The following is an 18,982-nucleotide window of genomic DNA, read 5'->3' as shown; positions in this document are numbered from 1 at the left end:
CCAGCGGTGTATCCGTACCTTCCTCTACGATTTCGTTTCCATCGTTCTTCTCCCTGGTGCCTTTTTCATTGACCTCACAAGCAGGATCCATCATTAGATAATCCCCTTCTTCCATGTCTGCAGGTATACACCAGTCTTCTGTCGATGGATTGTGTGGCTTGACGTTTTCGTAGTGGGCGACTCGGCCAGTACTCAGTCTATAAAAGCGTCCCTCTTGGTGCACCTCTGTAATCATGAAGGGTCCCCTCCATTTCTTTAGAAGCTTCTTTGTCCCTTTCGGTGGTATAACGTTCTGAAATACCCATACGTAGTCTCCCACCGAGTAAGCCTTTGCACCAGCTGCTTTCTTGTCGAATGTTTTCCTCTACCTTGCCTGTGCCTGCTGAGTGTTTCGTCTACACAAATCGTTCAACTCCTGTTGGCGTTTGATCACATCCCTCACGTAGACCTGTGGGGACGTTTTCTTTCCCTCATATTCTGGGTAGAAGAATGTCAAGGGTAAAGACTTCTCGTGTCCCGTCAGCATCATGTGTGGACTAACTCCAGTAGTGGAGTGTTGCGTGCTATTATAAGCTCCCATCACCTGTGGAAGGTATCTGTCCCAATCGGTCATGTACCTGGAACAATATACCCTCAGCATCGACACTAACGTCCTATTCTGTCTTTCCACTAGGCCATTCGTCTGAGGGTGGTATGTCGTGGAGTGAGCCTGAGCGACTTGTGAGCGTCTCATAAGCTCTTTCGTAAGCTCTCCTACGAAAGCTGTTCCATTATCCGATTGAAACGTCATCGGACAACCATGTCTTGCTATCCACGTATTGATCAGGTGGTCGCATGTCTCTTCCGCCGAGGCAGTTATGCAGGGCACGGCCTCTGCATACTTCGTGAAGTGATCTATCATGACCAAGACTTGGTTGTAACCGCTGTCTGTCATGCATATCTTCTGGTGATCTATCTGCACCACCTCGTTGAATTCAGACGACTCAATCGATTGTAAAGGAAATCGCAACTTCCTAGGATCCTTGACCTGTTGGCATGACAGACATGCTGTCACCCATTTCTCGCATGCCTTTTTCATCCCAGGCCACTCAAAGCGCTTCAGGATCCTCTGATACACTTTGTCGATCCCTTGATGGCCCATCTGATCATGCGACCTGAATAATAGTTCTGTCTGATAGAGTTGCGGCAACACTATCGCGTTATATTTGTATAAGACCTTGTCTTCTTCTCTTCTCCTGCAAGCCACGATCCCGTCCTTGTTCAGATATAATCTCCCCTCCTTCTGCATGAAGTATTGTCTCAGGATCCTATAGCTGTCTTCTTCCAGGTCACCTTTGTCAGGTGCACCGTTTTCTATCCACCTTTTTAGGTTGCTTGTCATGCGATCATTTCTCTGCGCCCTTAGAAGGTCCGAGATGCTATATCTCGCCTTCAAGTACGTCTTCATGACCCTCATCTGACTATTCAGCTCGTTGGGCTGATGTGTGTCTTCTTCCATCTTAACGCACCAAATCTTCGCCAACGGTTGTGTTTCTTGCTGAAACGGTTGAAGATCAGTCCTGACTGCCTCTTTCTGTGGCAATAAGCTCATCGACCGCTTTGATACTGCTATTGTTTCTAAGTCATCCGCTGCGTTGTCAAAGACTCTTTCGTTTGGTATTAGGTAGCGATCACTGTCAGGATCCTGGTACACTTCTCTGTCCAGGTCCCTTGCCCGAGTTTCCACTAGTAGCGTGTGTATCGCTAGTTCTGACAGTTCTGATCCCGAGGTCGAATTCCTGTCGGAATAGGTATCCATTCCTGAGTTTCGGGAATCATCATCCGTCGAAGGTGTTGTGCTGGAGACTGCACGCTCCTCCAGATCATGTCTGTATTTCCTTCGCATCCATCTGAACTCCCCGGACAAAACCTTGTTCTCTAGGTCCTGTTTCTCATCAGGAATTTTCTCGTCTATCTCGGACTCCCCGGACAAATTCACTTGTCCCGGGTGTTGATCTTGTGATCGCTGGTTTTTCTCCTTATCCTTCTCCCCGGAAAAATAGTCTTGCAGCCGATTTTGTTCTACAACTTCACCCTCTTCATCCCGGTCTACAAAGGTGACAGTTTTCTTTTGCTTGCCGCTCTCCTGTCCTTTCTGTCCGTAAGAAGTACTGGTTAAAATCTCTTGGTGTATTGAGGATACTAGTTGCTGAACTATTGTCCTACAATCCCTCTCGTTCTCTTCGTGTTGTCGTCTGGACGGCATGATCTTGACCTTCTCACTGACTGTTAGCGATGCCACTGCTGCTGTCCACTCGGGGTTATCTCTGGTCACTTCTCTTTCTAACAATCCACCCAGCATCCGCATCACTTGGGGTGTGACTTGCACCGTTGTATCCAATAATGAGAGGCTGTTTATATTCATGCGAGAGAGTTCTTGCTGGACCAGGTTCGAGCGCAGCAACAGATCCAAGGGGACCGGGTCCTCCTTTGACAGGATCTTTATCTCGGCTGCTCTCTCTACAGGTAACTCAGGGTGCCCTGGAATTGGATGTCCAGACTTATCCAACCATCTCGTTAAGGGAAGCGCTTCATAAGTTTCTTTGTCCAGAAACGAGAATCCCTCCTTTATTTCCGCCTGATTGGCCTGCTTCTGCTCCAATCTTTCATAGAACTCAGTTTTCTTACTGAGGCTGTCAGCATTCTGGTGTTTATCACGCATCCTATGTTCGATTATCATATGGTAGCCATCCAGTCTTACTATCCATCTACCAATATAACTCTGATCCATCGAGTAGGTCTTCAACCAGGATAACGCTCTGTTGTCCACGCGTAACTTGACGGGAGCGCTCCCCAAGTATGCACGGTACTTCTCCACGAAGGTGACTACTGCAAACATTTCTGCTTTTGGTGCGCCATATTTCATCTCTGTGTCACTCAAGACTTTGCTGCCGTATGCAATGGGACACAGAACTGTTCTTCCGTTCCATTCTTGCTCTTGATGCAATATTCCTGAGTGTCAAGAACAAACATGCCCTTTTCTGTAGGCATGCCCAGCACTGGCGCTTCGCACAGTTCCCGCTTTATGTTCTCGAAAGCAACTTGTGCCTCATCGTTCCATTCGAACTTCTTCCCTTTGTTTCGCATCAGCTTCTGCATCGGATACACCTTGTCCGCATATCCTTTAATGAATTCACGGTAGTAATTGGCAAACCCTAGGAAGCTCATGAGCTGTGTGTCCGTTCTAGGAGCTTTCTATGTCAACACTGCTTCCACTGCTTCCGGGTCCGGCCTCACGCCATGCCTATCCACCATCCTTCCTAGGTACTTTATCGAATCCCTAAGGATTTCACATTTCGATGGTTTGCACTTTAATCCTGCTCTTTTCATGCATCCAAAGACCTCATCGAGTCTATCAATGTGGTCTTCCAGGGTCGGTGTCGCTATGACCACGTCATCCACGTAACACATCACGAGATTCCCGTACTTCTTGGTTACTTTCGTCAAAGCCTGAGCCATCAGTCTTTGAAAAGTGGCCGTTGCATTGCACAAGCCGAAGGGCATCCTCTTCCACTGGTACAACCCCAATTCGCACGCGAAACCGGTTTTTTCCCTATCCTTCTTCCGCAAAGGAACCTGCCAGAAGGCAGAACCCAAGTCCAATGTGGTGAAGAACTTTGCATCACCAAGTTTAGATAGGCTCTCGTCTATTCGCGGTATCGGGTACGCATCTTTAATCGTCACCGCGTTCAAGTAACGAAAGTCGCAACAAAATCTAAGCTGCCCCCTTTCTTTTTCGCCATGACTACCCCGCAAGCCCACGGCGATTTCGAGGGTTCTATCATGTCGTATTCAAGCAACATTTCTATTTCCGCTCGGCACGCTTCCGATTTATGTGGCGTCATTCGCCTTGCGCCTTCCCTATGGGGAACGGCGCCCTCTTCTAGTTCGATTTGGTGTTCGACGAAATTACAGCAACCGATGTCCGCCTTATGTTTTGAAAATACTTCGGCGTTCCGATTTAGGAGGTCCCGCAATTTTTCGAAATCTCCCTCACCTATTTTTCCTTTTAAATGTTCTATCTCTGGCAAAACCGGTTTGTCAGATTCTAGTTCATATGACGAGGGGCGTTCCGGAAAATTCGAGCAGCTTGATAAGCCGTCGTCCGTTTCGGATTTCATTGAAAACAATTTATGAATAGATTTTAATTCATTAATCCTCTTTAAAATTTTATCTTCATTGGCATGATAAGGACAGTCTTTCACATTATGTTTCTTCAAGTTTTGTGTCTCCTCATAGTCGGTCCTCATCGGCAAAGCGTAGCCAAGCTTCTTTCCACGCTGGATTGAAACCGTGGTGTCCAGTGTGTTCAACAACACACTGACACACAGTCCGTTTCGCGTTACCGAGAAGCTCCGGCCTAAAATCACCGAACTCTGACTATTTGGATTCGGTACTAAGCAAACCTGTTTGCTATCACTTAACGAATTTAAATTTCTCATTCTAAAAATTGCTACTACAGCTTGTCCTGGTTGTAACTTTACTTTTCTATCCAAAAAAACTGGTACCTTATTTTCATCTGTTATTATCCTATTAATTGGTCTCTTAACATACTTTCGGTCCGGGTTTCTAATCCGTATTAGACCGTTGTTCAAGTCAATCATCACGTCAAAATTCCTGACAAAATCTCTGCCCAAGATGAATTGGTCGGCGTCGTCCAGATTCTCTACCACCAGGAAGCTCATACAAAGGTCTCGTCCTCCCATGTGAAGGACCGTTATCGGTGTTCTTCCGGCTACGTGGATGGCTCCTCGATTTGCGGCGGCCAGTCGGAGGTTCGTAGGAATCAGATCTTCCCGTGTGAAGCCCATTCTTTCCCAAGTTTTTATCGGCATCACACTCACCACCGCTCCTGTGTCTAGAAGCCCTGTGACTCCGATTTTTGTTCCGTTGGTGTCGAGCAGGTGTGCTGTCACATCTGCTTCATATCCAATGTGTACCGCGTCTTGTTCCATCATGGCGTCATGGCCTATCCTGCGGACTTTGAGTTCCTCTTCACCCAAATAGATCTGCCCCATCTGGTCATCATCTGTTGTTATGTAAGTCCTGGTGTAGATACTAATTCCATCCACGTTCAGCATCACTTGATACGGCCCGTAGACTTCTAGGTAGCGTCCATGAAGTTTCTTCATGCGAGGGCCACCCGTCGTTAGTAGTGCTCGCACAGCTCTTGATTCAGTGCGTGGCTCCACCTGCCTCAGATAATCTGCATATGTGTCCAAATGCATTAAAGTGAACTCTGATGGTTCACTCAGATTTCTTATTACCTGGTGTCCAGCCACTGAGATTATCGACTGTATCTTTTTTCCTTGCGGCGCCATGCCGAACCTCTTACCGGAGATCACTTTAAGTTTCATATCTAAACTGCTTGGTGTTTTCGTCTCTTCGACCTCCGTTGCTACGAAGGTATTCAATTGCTCCTGAAGCTTTTCATTTTCCAGTTCAAGTTTCACTTTTTGTTCGATCTCTTTCGTGACCAATTCCTGTTGTACTCTATTTAGCGCATCCCTTGCGGCTGCCTTCTAATCGATCTTGAAGTCCTCAGCCGCAGTTGCTGGTTCCGGCTCATGTGTCTCCCCTGTTACCGCTTGCATTTTCTTTGCCGCCAGCTCTTGAGGTTTGTCCTTTCTGCGTGCCTCCGCTTCGCTCAAAAGTCGAGCCTTGCTGGCTTTCACTCCTGACAAAGCTTCTTCATGTCTTGGATGCTTGATGTCTGCCACTGCATCCCAGAATTGCGGACAATCTGATTTAAAATGACCTTCCAAGTTGCAAAAGAAGCACCTCGGGCCGAATTTTGCAATTACTCCTCTCATGAAATCCTCATGGTCCAACTCTGACGCATCTTCGTCCTCGAGGCTAAAGCCTATTGCTTTCATGCCTTGTTTGTAAGCTGGGCATGCTGACACATGATGGTCTGTCGAACTACAATTAGCACAAGAGCGTCTCTTGTCCATATCATCCCTCGGTTTGTACCAATTGTTTCCTTGGTTTGCTGGTCCGTTGTTAAAATTGCCATAATTGTTCTTGTAATATCCAGATCTCGAAGGAGGTTTCAACAATAGATACTCTTTTGATTTGAGCCTCAACTCCTCCGGTGTTGGCGCATTAGTTGATAGTGGTGTGTAATGCGTTGCTAGCATCGTACGAAGTTCATCATTTTTCACACCATCGATGAATTTTGAGGCTACGGCCAGGTTCATCCTTCGGTTTGACTCATCCGGTTGGCTGCGTCTTCTCAGCATTTCCAAATCATCGAGAAACTTGTCTATGGTTTCATCCTCCCGTTGCCTCTGTTTCTCGAAGCGCATCATCGCCTGGTGCCCCTGCACCCCTGATCCGAAACGGTTTAACAAGATTTCGAAGATTTTCTCTGCAGTGTCACGTTGATACTGTTTTTTGGCCATGACACAGTTCAGGGCTGTCCCTTCTAAGTTGCTGGTGAGCGCGCTGCATTCCTGTCTCTCAGACAAGTCCTCTTCCTCGAAATGCAGCTTCATTGCCTCTATCCAGGTATCAATACAGCCATCAGATTCGTCTTTGTAGCATCTTGGCTTCTTAAAGACTCTTCTCGACTTCTCACTGCGTTTATTGGTTTTAGATAACCTCGTCAGGAATGTCTCCAGAGACCTGTTCAGGGGTTCAAATGCCGTGGCCATTGCAGTAGCATCCCTTGAGTGTCCCGTTTGAGTGTCCTCACACCTCGTCGAAGGCTCTGTGTGCGGTGCATCCCTGCAATCCGAATATCACCGTGAGCACTTCCCGCTTGGCCCACATGACTCCTCCTCGGGCTTGCATGCCCCCTGTTGCCGGAATCACTTCTCCCAGTCGCATGTGTGCCTTGCGTTGGTCGTTCGTTAGAGGTTTGTCTGTTCCCCGTTGAACTTGCTCTATTGTTCGGGCCCCATGCTCCATTATCCCTTGTGGCATAGCCTGATGAACTGCCCCTGCCTCTAGTGGATCCATACATCTTCCTCTTTTGATGTTCATTGAAGTTCACCTTCGGTTCCCTGCTGGGACCTCCCGAATTCGGTTCTCCTTCTTTTGGTCCACTCTTGCTGCTTAGTAGCCCGTCCAACCTATCTATGATAGCCTGAGTTCGCCTCTCCATCATCGCATCTATCTTTGTGTCAAGAGTCCCAAGAGACTGCTCTTGCTGAATTCTTAACTTCTCCATGTCGGCTCTTAAGCGTAACTCCCTCTGTTCCGCCTCTCTTGTCATTCGCGACAAGTTCCTCGTCATGTGTTCATCCGTTCTCTCTTTCAAGCGTTTTTCGCTCCTGTCGCTCCTGTCGTTTTTCTTGTCTGTTGCGGTTTATTTCTTCCCGCAGCCTTTCTCTCTCAATGTGAACTGCTCTTTCTAGTTCACTCATCCTTATTGACATTTGCTCGTTTTGTTCTCCTAAACTGTCCACTATGTTGTTTAAGGCTTCCTCTAGCGCTGCCCCGTTATCCACGAGTGGCGTTACTAGTGGTGGTGTAACCCTGTCGGTCCCAGGTAACTTCGTGCTTGTCGAGATCCGGGCCTTGACTCTCTGCTTCAACGTCTTTTTTTTATTTATTTCAGGATCAATTAACGCGTTGCCGAGCCCTCTGGTTTTATTCTCACCAGGTTGTGGCTCCGAACTTGCTCTAATCGCGAAGTCTTTTGACTGGCCTGGTGTGTTTGCCTCTTTGCTTATCGTTGTCACTACACCAAATTTGTCCATGGTTCCAGTCTCTCTTCCAACGTGTGCCTCACTCTCCTGGATCGAACTATTGAGGCTTACTTGAGATCCAGAGTCCCCTTGCTCCTCTTCATCTTCTTCCTCCTGAGACTCACCATCGTTTCCTGCTCCTCCTCCCATGCTGAATGGAAAGATGTTTCCGAAGGTGTTCTTCATTCTTTCTGAGAACGATGATGATGTCGTTTGTTTCCCAGTTCCGCTTGCCATCATAGTGTTCTCTGTCGGAGATCTTCTCGTTGCCGCTACCTCAGTTGAGATGTCGGACAGTTCCGACATCTCTTCTCGATCCAATGTCCCGGTGGAAGTGGCAAAATCATGGCCTTGTTCTACCGGGGTAGATTCACTCGCCAGCCTTCTGCCTCTCCCTTCCAGTTCATTTACTTCCTGGTTGTCATTCATGGTATGGTCTGTATTGACCTCCACTTCTAACAGTTCTCTTCGCTCTTCTGAGGTCTTTTGACTTCTCGTTTCAACCATTCTGCCTGAAACCGTCCCCCTTTTGTCAGACCGGGATCGCTTGATCCAATCCACAAAAGGATCGGTCATCGTTTTTCTTTGCTTTTCAGGTATGAATTTCCTAGAGCTATTACCTCGTTTTGGTATCCTTGACTTGTCTAAACTCATTCTCTATTTGTCACTTTCCAATGCCTACTCTTGACTCAATTGCTAGAGACCTTATAGTTTTATTAACAATAATAATGACACAACACAATAAATCTCACCAGATTCTATTAAATAGTGACCACGAATCCCTGTATGTTGTCAGAGTTCAGTTTGTATAAAATTTATTCACACTAACCGATTATCGGTCTAAAGATCTGGAAACTAGCACAATATGATGTTATCAGTCAATTTAAAAGATAGTGTTTCACTACCCAATCAAGCACAGTTTACGTTGATTTAAAATCAAAAACAAAAATATATATTGTCACAATATGAATGTATATATAAAAAAACGTATGTGTCTTGTACTCTTAGTCGGTCGCAGTACAATAGTCGAACCTGTCTTTTAAAGAAAAAGCTTTCCCTGCTTGGTGCTGCACCAAACAGACAAAACTTTGAAGGCAGTAATTTTCTCAAATGGGCGTCTATTGCACCCACCGAGTACTGTGTTACCTATCTGCCTTCGGACTGCCCGAGCTAGACCTACTAAAATCCTCAGGGCAGTCACTTTTCCCAAAAAACGTATTATGTTCAATCCACACCAATGAACTACGCTCTTTTTAATTTAGACTTAGTGTCGCGAATATCCGAGTTCGGACCTGTTTTGTATTATTCTGGTTCTTATTGAAAGGCAAGTTACCAGTGCAGTCACTGATACCTAGCCTGTGTATTAATAACCTAATACCTCTCACTTTTTAGTCTTTCTTTCGTCTACCTAGGTCCTTAATAAAATAATACCCTTCCGGATTGGCACAGATAGGACCCTTCCGGACTGTCAGTATATAGACCCCTCCAGATTGGGACCCCTCCGAGTTAGTTAATAGTAGACCCCTCCGGATTTGGAAAGTAGACCCCTCCGGATTGAAGTTAAGGCACTTATTTGACAATTCACACTAACGGTGAAGGGTCTTATCACTTGCCTAATTTCGACTCTATTATGGTTGTCTTGTGCCTTCAGCCCTCCCTTTTTGTCTAAAACTGTCCTAAGTTACTTAGTTCAATCGCTATCAACTTTTGGTAGGGGTATAAGGATTTTTCAGAAAAATTTATAAAACGTGAAGGGTGTACCCCTCCGGATTTGTGTAATTTGCTAAAAACAATCTCAAAAAATTTTCTCGCTCGTTTTTCCGGGAAATTTCCCAATCCTGTCAGTAAGCTCAGCTAATCTCTGATCTATTGGTACCAAGATCAACTCCATATGCTCTGTAGTTCCAAAGTTATTAACCAAAACGTCTTTTTTCCAAACTCAAAAATTTTCTCTCTTATAGGTTCCGCCTAACTTTTTCCGCAAATCTGGTCCTTTCGACCTAAAAATTATTGATCCGAGCTCCGAAGGCCTATACTCTTCTAGTTCAATGCAAAAGACCCGATCTAAAACGCTTTTGTAGATAAAATTTGCGAAAAACTATGCTACCTGGACCCCTCCGGATTGATGAATCCACCAAATCAAACACGTTATGTTCGATTTCTCTGCAACCCGGAAGGCTTTCGGGTAGCGGGTTTTAAAACTCGTAGATTCACTAGTGGACGATGTCCGAACAACTATTTTTACTGTCCTAACTCAAAGATTTCAAAAAATTTTCTGATTTTATAGTGTTTCTTACTATCAAAAAATGGGAAAATTTGGTTTTTGGTACCAAACTAGTTCCAACCACTTCCGAACTAAAGTTAACCGGTTCTACTTATTACAGTAGTGCAGTTACGATGTAACACACTAACTTAGCGCTTTTTTCCGTTTCAAAAAATGTCGATATCTCAAAAATCGCGACTTGTGGGGGGATCAAAATATCGCTATTTTGACCCTAAAAACCGGTCTGTTTTCGTTGTTTTTCACTGAAAAACGATATAAGACTATTAATATAGGCTATATAAGTAATAATATTAGTAATACTATACCCCTCCGGGTTTGTTTATTATCCGAATTAAGGTGCTTAACTCGGATATTCGCAGTTCGGTGAAGGGTCACTACAGTGCAGCACTGTCGAGCCCCCCACAGATTACTATCTTACTTTTTTTACCAAAAGGGATACAAAACTTGTTAACAATACCCAACAGTCGATTGTTGTTGTCGTTGAGCCCCTTCTTGTTGCTCCTTGTACTGCTTGCCGGATCGGTCTTCACCCAGGACCCTTCCGAAATGAGCGCAAATCAGCTGACCCTTCCGGATTGAGCGCAATTTATCATTAACGTGCTTAAATGCTCAAATAACCCTACAGTACAAGCCTCACAAACGGGCCACAAAATTGATCGTAACAATCCTGACTGATATAAATGCCTGTAACAACAATATATCTATCAACAACAAACGGGGGGGTTGAATCACATCTTGTCTGGGGGGAAGATTTCTACTGATTTTTTACTTTTTTTTTTTACTGTTTTTGGTTTTTTCGGTTATTTTTTATGTTTTTTGTTTTTCTTGGGTAATATACTACTTTTTGTTTGGTTTTACTTATATCTTTAAGTGTTTTTGGTCACCAACCACTCAGGGGACGAGGAGACGGCCGATCCCCCCACCCTTCCTGGTTCGTGAATTTTCGGTCTTAACTAGGTTAAAAAAACTATTCACGGCAATCCGGAAGGCCTCCGCGTTCCGAACTACCCTTCCGCCCCGGCGGCTTAGGCCTATTAAGGGCGTTAATGTGAGCATCCGCTCGGCGCGGAGTGCTCGTTAACGGTTCCGCCGGTCATGATGTTATAAAAGAATAACACCCAGGAGCGCCATAAAAACATACATGTAACATTCGCCCGGAAGATACATATCGACGGATAACAAAACTAAGTCTTAAGACGACTGGCTAGCGTCTAAACAGAGCTTTGCATGTTTTTCACCGTCTCTACCAAGCCAGTACTTTTCGGTGGTCTTTTCTAACATCGGGTCGACAAAAACGTTACTGTTCTCCGGCTTCGACCAGAACGCTCAAATTAACTGAATTACATGCAAAAATAGTGAGCTCATGGCTGGGTCTCAGTATCCCCAGACCACGAAGTCACTCCTAAAAACAGGGCTACTACTTATTATATTACTATTGTTTTTGTTCAGTAGATAAAAATCATCATCTCCATCGAAGATGGATCAACCCTTTCCCGCCAACTCCTAGCACCTCATCCTTGTCAAAACTAATCCAAATCTCAATTAAATTCAAGTCAGGACATGACAGGATGCTAAAAGTTCACACGAGTCAATAAAAGTTTTCCGTCCCGAGACCCTTCCGGATTCTTGAATCCGGTGAATCAAGCCCGTTGATCTCGATTTCTTCCCAATCCGGAAGGCTGGTTTCTTACCCTTCACCGTTGTTCGCAACGGCCTTGCAACTATTGTAGCAGCACAATAGTTGCAACTCGGAACGTTATCTGCAATCTGCTGCTGTTTTTCAATCACGATTGTCGTTGTTATCGTCAGCGCAACTAATGTTGTTGTGTTTTCTCACTCGTTTTCTGTTAAAATGGCCGTTTCAGCATTTCTCAGAAATGTGACGTCATCATTCGAATTTTTGAAATTTTAAAATACTAGAATATTCCAGCCCTCACCGTTTGGCTAAACGTTCCAATAACGCCCTTAGTTCTTAAAAACCACCAATCCGGAAGGCTTACTGCTAAAATTCCGAACTCTGCAGAGATTGCATTTTTCACATTCTGGTCGAATGTCACAATCGATATATATCAGTATCGATACGTAAAATATGGCCGATTTTTATTTGAGTTACCGAAATGTTTCATATTGTAGCAGATAGCTCCCTGTTCCACAGCATCAACACCCTTAACACATGTGAGAAAAAGCAATACGAGAGCCTTGTTACAGCAATTCCTGGCCTATCCCTTAATAACAACTTGCTGAACCAAGGAAAGAACCTCCGACGATTACTGGAAGACAGTCCACTGAAAGAGAAAAAAGTGGTTGTGTGGCACGACGTGGTGAATAACACCATTAGCAGCCACAGAACAAACACCTATCGCCCAGCCGGTGTCGAGGAGCTGACAAAATATTTGAAGTCGAAGAAGCAGCAGATATTGGCGATCGTTAATTGCAGAAGGGAAGGAACGCCCGACTTGTTTAGTCAGCTTCTCGGCACAGGAGTGCTCATTATTCCAGCTACAAAACGGATACTCTCCAAGAGCAAGCAAAACGACCCGGAGCAGCTCAAGGAATATTTGAAGCTGCACCAGAGTGCTGAATTGGAGCTGAAATCTCTGCGATTGGTAGTGGCACACAAAGAAAGGCTGTCAGAGCTGATTGGCAATATCAGGGGTAAGCAACAGAGACCATCACAGACAAGGAGGAAGGCAAAAGCAAGACGTGAGCAGAAGCTGAAGGCAGAGGAAGTGTCTGCGCTTCAAAGACAGGGGTGATAAGAGTGTGATTTGTTTTGCTTTGTGCCTTGCGAGTTTCATTACTCGTGGCCTGCAAAACAATGACCACAGTATTTTAGCCTGCTGTTTGGCTCAGACAAATTTTAAAAATAAAACTAACTTGGAAAATTGTGTTAGACTATTTAAAATTCTTTAAAAAAGTTCAAGTATCTGTACATAGACTGAAGTTTCTGAGAAAATGTCTGAAAAACGATCTAATACCGGACTTTTTGAAGTTTAGGATCCCCGAGAACGGTTTTTTTTCGGACCAAGTTGTGTGCCAGTCGGTCATATCTGGAAGTTTGACCTTGAGGAACACGAAAATACGTTGTTTTGGAGTGAAGTTTAATTTTTCAAAAATTCGAAAGGAGCTCTGTAGAAAACTAGAGTAGAGCTGTCCTATCTGATATAGGAGACCAAACAAATACGAGAGCAGAGCAAGAATCAACTGGACCAGTGTGAACCTTCAACAGAAAGGCAGACAAGTGAAGTCTCTCAATGGTCCAGATCCAAAACTACTTTCTTGAATTAAAACTTATTTCTTTTCATTGGAACTCATCGTTAGAAAACTTCTTGAGTTATATTCGATTATATTTATGCTAGAGTCATTAATTAGTTTATTTACTCTGTTTCTCAAGCGTGCTGCTATGTAAGTACCTAATTTAATTTTCTCGAGTGTGTTTTATGATCGTTATGTTGAGATAAGGCGAGTTTTAGGTTGATCCATCTGAAATGGATCAAAGTTCCACTGTCTAATAAAAAGTAACTTAACGGATTGTTCTGACCCTGTTTTTAACGGCGTTTGTGTATTTTGGGTATCTCGAGACCTAAGTATGGGGACGTTCTTATTTTCTAGAGTGGAGGGATATTTTGGTAGTGGCCTTTAAGCTGTAACGGGTTCTAGTCTCATGTCGCAAGCAAACCAAATTGGCTCCGACCGTTTTTGAGGTAGAAAAACACAAGAGATAGTGTCCCTGACTCTTGAGCCAATGGTTATAGGGCCTATTTTTCTTAAGCCTCATATGTGACCGAAGTAGGCGACTGTTACATAGTGTTTTTATGGCGCTCCTGGGTGTTTTTACGACATCATGACTACGGAGTCGAACCCACTTGACACAGCTCCGGGCTGCATGCCCATTCAAGAGTACCGGTGGTACGGTTCAGCGAAAACGTGTAAACCTTCCGGTTGTACCGTGATAGCTTTTTCAGAAAACTTGAGAAAACTTCCTGGTACGCTCTCCGAACGAGGCTTAGCTAACCGAGTAGGGGGGGGGGGTTACTAGGGGGACAAAAACAAGAAAAAAGTATAGAAATAGGAACAAAAACCATAAAACAAAAATGACAGTGACTTTGGTACCAGATTAGTTGGATCAAACCTTTATATTAATTAAATAGTATACCCATACTGTTTTATAAGACCGATCGTTTCGATCAATCTAGCAATCTAAACCAGTGACTTCAATAAGGTGCCCAAGTGGGGGGCGTTGTTAAGGGTTTTCAGATAGCTTGCAACCTAGCCGGACCTCTAGGAGACTTGACTGGAAGAGGTGACCAGCCGAGTGGGAGAGTGGTTCACAAGAACAGAACCGGACCACTAGGAGACTTGACTGGAAGAGGTGATCAGCCGAGTGGGAAAGTGGTTCACAAGGACTGAGCTGAACCGCTAGGAAACCTGACTGGGAGAGGTGACCGGCCAAGTGGGAAGGTGGTGCTGGTGTCAGGTGCAGTGCACGTCAAGGGGACAACCAGCACGGGATTACTACAACAAGAAGAGGACGCACGGGGGTGTTCTCAAGTTGGGCAAACGGGTATCGTTAAAATCCACATTAAATTATAGGAAATAAAAGTAAAATTGGATAAGCGGAGCCCCATTGTTTTGAGGAAGTTTTTACACAAGCAGGCCTGGAAACAGGTCTACGGTTTTCTCTCGAGAGGTTCAGCACCCGGCGCTTAAGGGGTTTTTCGGCTTAAGAGGGGGGCTAAAGAGGAGGGAGGTTAGAAGGGGGGCTGGTTAGGTTAAAGGTTGGTGGTTGTAAAGTGTAAAAAGGGGGGACACATTAGAGTAACTAATTGTTCGGCATCGTCGATTTAGTTACATTAGATACTTACACGCGTTGGTTATATGAAGCGGATATCCAAATTTAACATCGAGTTAAGGTAGGTACCCTGGTCGGATCGGTAGGGGGGAACGGACATAGACAGTTTTTGTGATACCCCATAAGATCGCTAGCAGGGGGGAGGATAACGCGTGGCAATCGGGTACCAGACATTTTTTCGGACAAAGGTTGACATCAGTCAGCTTTGAATTTTAGGTGGGTTCATCTCTCTGTTTTTTTAATTTTTCCTGTTTAAATTTTTACGTTTCGGTGAAAATTTGTTGTTAGTATTTGAACGAACAGGTGATCACAAGATACCTGCGAAGAAGTTGGGGTTTCAAATAGCCTGAAGCAACGAAAGGGAGATAAATACAGGGGGGTCAGTATTTGGATTTTGGCCATTAAGATAGGGATTTTGGGAAAATTTTTTACTAGAGCTCAAGTGGTGGTACACGGTACAGTGGTTCAAGAGTTCCACAACGAAGAAGAAGATATCCTACTATCCAGACACTTAGTGACAGGTCTTGGGACAGTACCGAAGAAGTCTTGGGACATTGCATTCTGGGGACGGTCTTGGAGCAGTACAGTCTTGGGACAGTCTTGGGACAGTGCAGTCTTGGGACAGTCTTGGGACGGTGCAGTCTTGAGACAGTCTTGAGCCAGAGCAGTCTTGGTACGACACAGTCTTGGGACACTGGTCTTGGGACAGTAGTCTTGGGACAGTGGTCTTGGGACAGTGGTCTTGGGACAGTGGTCTTGGGACAGTGATCTTGGGACAGTGGTCTTGGGACACTGGTCTTGGGACAGTGGTCTTGGGACAGTGGTCTTGGGACCGTGGTCTTGGGACAGTGGTCTTGGGACACTGGTCTTGGGACAGTGGTCTTGGGACAGTGGTCTTGGGACAGTGGTCTTGGGACAGTGGTCTTGGGACAGTGGTCTTGGGACAGTGGTCTTGGGACAGTGGTCTTGGGACAGTGGTCTTGGGACAGTGGTCTTGGGACAGTGGTCTTGGGACAGTGGTCTTGGCACAGTAGTCTTGGGACAGTAGTTTTGGGACACTAGTCTTGGGACAGTAGTCTTGGGACAGTAGTCTTAGGGCAAGGGTCTTGGGACAGTAGTCTTGGGACAGTGGTCTTGGGACACTAGTCTTGGGACAGTAGTCTTAGGGCAAGGATCTTGGGACAGTAGTCTTGGGACAGTGGTCTTGGGACACTAGTTTTGGGACAGTAGTCTTGGGACAGTCGTCTTAGGGCAAGAGTCTTGGGACAGTGGTCTTGGGACACTAACAAGAAGTACTGGGACAGCACTGAACAGTTTTGGGACAGTAGAGAGAAAGCTTGGGCAGGGACGAAGAAGTGGAGTGACGGTACTAAAGGGTCTTGATACAGGTCGAAATAATTGAATCAAAAGCAACAGGACTAGTTAGAACACGATAGTGTTAGGATCACGAATTAGTAGACTTTTAACAAAATATTAGAAGGAACAGTAAAGTAGTTTTTCTTTTTCTTAGCAAAGTTTTTTTTATTATTTTCTTTTAGAATAGGATTTTGTAAAACCCAATATTGTAAATAGAATCAATTGTAAATAGAAATCATGAGACGGAGCAGGGTACCGGTGGCTGAAAAAAGATCTACAGAATCAAAGACAAATTATAACTCGTCGCTACGTAAAACGGCATCCATGGGCCCAAAAGTAACAAGGAAGAACTTTTCAGTTAGCATGGTCAAATTGAGGAGTAATACGGAGAACAAAACAAAAGAGGGCATGGAAGGGAAACAAGCAGAACCCGCCATCGAGATTGACCTAGAGACACCGGACCAGAGTGTGGATGAGGTGGAGAAGAAGACGACGGAGTCAACACCGATGCCAAATGCAGAAGAACCAAATCCAAAGTCCATGGAGTTCTCGCCGATAGACACTGTGGAAGACACAACGGGCAACACGCCAGAAACGGTAAAGGACGAGTCTCAAGCAAAAAGAACGTCATTCACTGAAAGGTTGGCAATGATGGTCGGGATGAAACCAAGAGACATAGTGACGGAGAAACCAAAGACCGAGAAAGGCAAAACATTCGGAACAGTTTCCACGAAAATGACAGACACCGACCAAAACGAAGACCAGATTAGACCGGGAACAGCAGCCAACAACAAGGCAACATCTGACCATGAAACAATGTCTCTCGATCTGGGCGATCTGATGGCGAAGCTAGATCAGATCGACAAGAGACTAAAGCACAGCGAGGAGGATATAGATGTGATAAAGAAAGAATTAAGATACCACAAGCATGAGTACCTGGGCAATTATTTCAATCTAGCGAAAGCGACAGAGGAAAAACTTCAGCAGATGTCGGACAAGGTAGATACCACTGATGGAGAGCGAGACAAGAACATCATGAAAGACATGCAAGAAATGAAGCAACGATATGACGCAGTGAATAGCCAGTTGGGGAGTTTGGAAACGAGAATGGACACAATGAGTAGGGACCAGGCTGAGAGTTCATGTGCAATACAGGCAAAATTAGACGCCATCTTGAGGAACTCAACGTCACAGGACAGGCCAGCAGCGGAGCGAACGCAAGGCAATAGAGTTGACTTCGTGGAACCACAACGGAACAAACGGCAGTCAACACCGTTACCATTACACCGGGAGGCCGCGAGTACAGCACCGGGGGGGGGGGGCAAAAGCGATTATGAAAAGTGGAACAGCAAACACAACGAGTGGTCCAGGGGACTCCACGACTCACAACAACGTGGGACCGGATGTCATGACGTAGGCAAGCACCTGGGAAATGATGAACAGGACACTAAAAGCCTTCGCCACAAGGAACACCGACTCGAGTGACAGAGGAAGCAACAAATCCAGGAAAACTTTCAAAAAACCGAAAGAACTCAAAGATGATTCAGATGGATGCATTGACACTTGGGTAGAAGTCATGAGGTTGCACTTGGAACAAGACAACTTGAACGATGAGAGGCAAGCATGCACAGCGATACTCAGCAACTTGGAAGGCACGGCATTGAAATGCGTGGTTGCGAAGAAGGAAGAGGAACGCGACACTGCGGATAAAATCTTCGAGATATTGTTGAATTGATTGGGGTCAGGCATGGAGGGTCATCAAGCGATGATGCGATTTGAAAAGAGAATGCAAATGGACGATGAATTGATAGACAGGTTCCTAGATGATCTTGAGAGCTTGAGACGAAGGAGTGACCCGGAAGAGTCCACCAATAGAAGGAACTTTAGCATCGCCTCAAAGTTCATTGATGGGGTAAAGAGTGATGACTTGAGAACAATGTTAGCAACATACTATACATTGTCGAAAGACAGTGCACCGACTCCAGAAAGGATGAGACAGAAGTCGAGAGAATACATGCTAATGAAGCCCAAGAAGTACTCATATTCAGACAACAGGAATATGCAAGGGGGAGCCAACCACAAAGGTCGTCACGGTACAAGCCTAGAGATGACATGGACAAACGTAGATCATGCGCGAACTGCGGGTCAGCTGATCATCACGTGGCAGATTGCACAACATACAAGCAGGGCATGAAGAGTCTGGGGTACGCACCAGATGAGGAGGACATGAGCCAGATGGAAGAACACGAGTACTATAATGGCTTAATCAGCAAGATAGGTGCAAGATGCTTCTTCTGCAATCAGGAAGGGCACTTTAGGATAGATTGTCCTTTGTTTTGGGAGGCGGTCAAGAACCAGAGTCACCCCAAACATAAATTGGCGTTAGCGGCGGTGCAGAATCAGCGAAATAGACAAACCGAGTTTGAAGCAAATAACTTAGAAGCACCGAGTACGGAACTGCCAAGGAAGGCGGTAACGCAGGCTAACAATGCGATAGAGGCCACGGCTAAGAACGCCCTAGAGATAAATTATGAGAAAGCGGCGTCAGAGGCGATCAAGAAGGTGAAACAGGACCTAGCAACAAAGGAAATTGAGCAACGGTTGAAGCAAGAGATTGACAGACAGAGATTGAACGAGACGCTAAGTTGCTCGGTGCCAGTGCCAGAAGCTGTAGCAGGGTCGACAAAGAGTGGAAATTGCAACACTCTGAAAATGGTGACAGGAAAGCCATTTGGCATAACGAAAATCGGAGCCAGG

The 18,982-nt window shown here is 45.3% G+C and overlaps 1 protein-coding gene across 1 annotated transcript in view; it reads right to left on the bottom strand.

The window, feature by feature from the left end:
* LOC134854555 (GPI transamidase component PIG-T-like) overlaps positions 1–18,982 on the bottom strand; it is a 208,524-nt gene that overhangs the window by 44,775 nt on the left and 144,767 nt on the right. The window lies entirely within an intron of this gene.

The sequence above is a fragment of the Symsagittifera roscoffensis genome, chromosome 9 (genome assembly GCF_963678635.1).
Source record: "Symsagittifera roscoffensis chromosome 9, txSymRosc1.1, whole genome shotgun sequence".
Classification (NCBI taxonomy): Eukaryota; Metazoa; Xenacoelomorpha; order Acoela; family Convolutidae; genus Symsagittifera; species Symsagittifera roscoffensis.
The sequence above is the reverse complement of the archived record's forward strand: the minus strand, read 5'-3'. Positions and strand labels throughout refer to the sequence as shown.